General features: G+C 31.8%; 1 pseudogene; it reads right to left on the bottom strand.

The window, feature by feature from the left end:
• Positions 1-303: 303 nt before the first annotated feature.
• Positions 304-4,361, bottom strand: LOC125851339 ((-)-kolavenyl diphosphate synthase TPS28, chloroplastic-like; annotated as a pseudogene).
• Positions 4,362-4,428: the final 67 nt, after the last annotated feature.

Here is a 4,428-nt window from a genome sequence, read left to right as displayed (position 1 = left end):
TTTTCGGTTCGGTTTTGTACACCCCTAATTGATATCATTTGTTTTTTAAATACTAATAAAATTTATGTTACTAAACACATTACATTGAAAAATGAGATCAAATTATATTTTAACAAAACCAAAATGATGTGATCATGTGTTCAAACGATCAAATATTCTTTAATAATTTTGCGCATCGAGCGAGTACGTTTACTAGTTATTTATAATAATTTTGATGACAAATAAAATAAGATCAGTTGTAGTATCATATCTAGTCCTTAAATTTCTCAAACATAATTGTAATAAATAGTACTTATGTCGTACCTATTGACGTAATCCAGACATTCTTTAATTTCTGCCTCAAAATATCAAGAAATTCCAAGTCTTTGCAATCGATCAACGATCCAAATGTGCTCAAATAAGTCCACCGGGATATACATTCGGAACTAAGGGATTATCAAACGGACCAAACCAATATCCAAATTAGCGCTAGAGGGAAAGAAAAATCACTAAAAAGATAGTCTAGAGACAAATTCAGAATTTGAATTAAACATGTTAAAACGAACATATGCTATTGTGTATTTATAATATATAAATTTTTCATCTAATATGTGACGTACCTCCACCATTGAATCTGTGAACAATGTTTGTGAGATAATTGAGACAATTATGATCTTGAGTTTGCATAAATGCAAAGGCAGTGGAGGATGGAGAAAAGAGGAAAGAGCCATCAGCCCACTGCAACAAAAGTAGTTTTTGCCATTCCAAATCTGGTATCCCTTCCAAACTGAAGAGTAACGGTGCATTATGTCTCTAGGTACCCTATTATAATAATTAATCATTAACAACATACCATTTGAAAATATCATTAATTAATAAAAATGTGTTCAAAAGGCATAAATTTATCCTTTAACTTGTCGCGAAAAGTCAGTTACACGCTTAAACTATCATGGTGACCTATTACACACTTATTCTTGATAAAAGTGTAACTAATACCACCCCAGAAGAGCAACTTTCACATATAGCAAACACAAAATTCATATTTGTATGTCATAGCAAAGTTTGCATAATTACGCTCCATAGCAAACATAAATATGTATATTTCGCTATACATATACAAAAGAAAGCAGTTGTATAATCAGCTTTGGTATACATATACAAAAAGATCAATTGTATAAAGTGAGAGAGGCGAGTGAGCGAGCGAGATCTGGGAGAGTGGCAAGCGAGATCTGGGAGAGGGGAGAGAGGGGAACGAAAATATATGTATATATACAATTTTCACGCATTTAATACATTTGCATTTTTGTATAAAGTGAGAGAGGCGAGTGAGAGAGCGAGATCTGGGAGAGTGACGAGCGAGATCTGGGAGAGGGGAGAGAGGGGAACGAAAATATATATATGTATATATACAATTTTCTCTCACTTTATACAAACACAAACGCATTTTATACAATTTGTGTTTTTTGTATAAAGTGAGAGAGGCGAGATCTGGGAGAGTGGCGAGTGAGATCTGGGAGAGGGAAACGAAAATATATGTATATATACAATTTTCTCTCGCTTTATACAAAAACAAACGCACTTTATACACTTGCGTTTGTATAAAAAATGAGAGAGGCGAGGGAGAGAACAAGAGTGGCGAGCGAGATTCACCAGGAGAGAGGTGAAATAACAACAGTTTGCTATGAGGTACAATTAAATCAAACTATATTTATAGCATTTAATTTGAATTAATAGTTTGCTATTATATACAATTTTCCCACCCCAGAACTGACGTGGAAATAAAATTAAATAAAAAAGTAAATTAGGCGCATTTGAGTAAAAACTAAAGTGAAAAAAAATATTTTTTTTACCCCCATCCCCCTCTATTTCATGCTCATCTTCTCTCATTCTCCTTTAGACTTCTTCTTCATATTTTTCTTATCAAAACTCTACAATTTCTCACTCAATTTTATCATTACTTGAGAATTCTCCACTAATTTGACTCATACTTAATTCAGCAAAGTGATTCACCAAAAAAAAAAATCTAATCTAAATTTACACAACCCATTAGCATCAAAAGAACATTAAAGAGTCAAACCCTAAATTCCTAAACAATTATTACCAAGAAAAGTTAATTGCTCCCTACCCCCACTTATCAAGATTATCAAGTTTACACAACGCTGCAAATTTGATAGACCGAGGGTTTGGGTTCAATGAAGATTTATACATAGCAAAATCAAAATTGGCTCGACAATATAAAATTGATCAATATCAAACTAAAATATTTATTTTAAATTTCACAACCCATTACCATCAAAAACACTACTAACTAAAAAGAAAATTCACAATAAACCATTGCCAATTTTTTTTTTTACTTTTTTTTTTTTTTTTAACCCTCCCCTAGGAGCTCCCACCCCTTTTGCTTCCTTGGTGACTCGAACTCGCAACATTTGGATTGGAAGTGAGGGGTGCTTACCATCCGAGCAACTCCCTCTTGTCAACCATTACCAATTAAAGTTCATTTGACCCATATTTGAAACACTCAAAAGAAAGGAAGGTATTTAGATAGGGTTAAGAAGCTGAGAAATATAAGTTTTGGGTTCAAATTTAATGTCAATGACGATGACAAGTGGGATGAAACTATATTGAATAATAAGTTTGATTTAATTTGCTATCCATTTCCCCCCATTCCTTCACGAATTTTCTAACCATCTCTGCTACTCTGTCGATCTTATTTGTCGTAATAGTTTGTTTGGTATGTTTTATAATCAGAAGAAAGGATTGAAAATGGAGTCATTCAGGTAAGAAAGAAGAGAAAACATAAAGACAAAAATAGGTGTCATTCATGTAAGGAAGAAGAGAGAAGATAGAGGTAAAATAGTTGGGAAAAAATTGAAAAAATTAAGAGAGAAGATAAAGGTAAAATTGGTTAGGAAAAAAAGTGAAAAAAATTAAAAAAATTACACGTGTATTCTTGCATAGGATCTGGCAGGCGCGTGCACACAACTCTAGTATGTGTGACTAGTTTTGTACGTTAAAAGGTGGTATTAATTACACTTTTAACAAGACTAAGTGTGTAATAGGTCGCCATGATACTTTAATCGTGTAACTGACTTTTCGAGATAAGTTCAGGGGTGAATTTATGTTTTTTCCCTTCTTTGTAATAGTTTAAACTTTTAGATAGGATGATCACACATTTCAATATGATATCGAAGCAGACATAGGTCATAGGATCAAATCTCACCGTCACCTAATTTTGGTGATTACCTTGTGAGTTTCAATTTTCTTTTGTCATATATATCTCTCAAGACAAGAGAAACATCCGGAATATGAATGCCGATATTTCTTCCAATTTCAATAAGTGAAGGAAATGGTCAGTACTTTCATCTCCAATCTTGCTTAAATTATCTTTGATAAACGACATTCCTATAACCCCCAAAGAAGAACAAGAATAAAGAATACATTATTTTATTATTGTATCTAATTCGGATATATCTATTTTATATCTGAACTATTAGAAGTGTAAGTTTCATACAAAATCACCCATTAATTTGAGAAACACACCTCTGTCTTGATGATGTGTGTTCTACACTCTCTTTTATTTATAAAACTTGCCACATGAACAAAATATTCTACCTTTAAAATATCGATCACTATCCCCTCCCAATAAATAAATAAATTGAAATGTTTCCCCCCTTCCCCTCGAACCACCCCTTCCCTCCCCTCCCCTCCCCTCCTATAATTTTTTTTATATTTTTTCTAAAAAAAAAAAAAAAATCCTACCCCACCCCAAAAGGATTTTTTTTTATTATATATATATATATTTATATAACAATAATGAAAATTTTCAAAACACATTTTTTTTTTAAAAAAAAAGAGAGAGTTTAAACGGTAAGCATGTGATATGAGATTAATTATTTGATTTAAAGTTACTCTTAGCTAAATGTTTTGCGAGATGGAATTCTTTGTCTATGTGAAAAATGTTTTTTTAAATAAAACAGAGAATATAGTACATACACCAACACATATATTAGCTGAATTGCGTTTTTCGAACTAATGAGTGATAATTTCAGTATGAAACTCACAATCTTAATAATTTAGGTATAAATCTTTTTTAAAAATTCAAATATTTTTAATACTTTTTAACGATGAATGAATATGACAACATAAATTAGTAATTAGTAATGATTACCTAGTTCATTTTTGTGGTGATGCATATTCCAAGATTTCAAGGCAATAACACAAGCCAATGTGTTGATGATACGATCGTGAGCCAAAGATATGAATTTGTCACCCCACGAACCATCAAAAAGTTGATTGTTGGCAATTCATTCAAGACTTGAAGGAAATTGAGGATTATTATTAATGTCTTTTACAAGAGCAACCCAAGCTGATGTGTACACCTTTTACATGTAGTTATGTTTTAGATAATCTAATGATTAGTTTAGATGTATATATCGTCAACATATA

The sequence above is a fragment of the Solanum stenotomum genome, unplaced genomic scaffold, assembly GCF_019186545.1.
Source record: "Solanum stenotomum isolate F172 unplaced genomic scaffold, ASM1918654v1 scaffold24517, whole genome shotgun sequence".
Lineage (NCBI taxonomy): Eukaryota > Viridiplantae > Streptophyta > Magnoliopsida > Solanales > Solanaceae > Solanum > Solanum stenotomum.
Note: the sequence above shows the minus strand (reverse complement) of the source record. Positions and strands in the feature narration are given on the sequence as shown.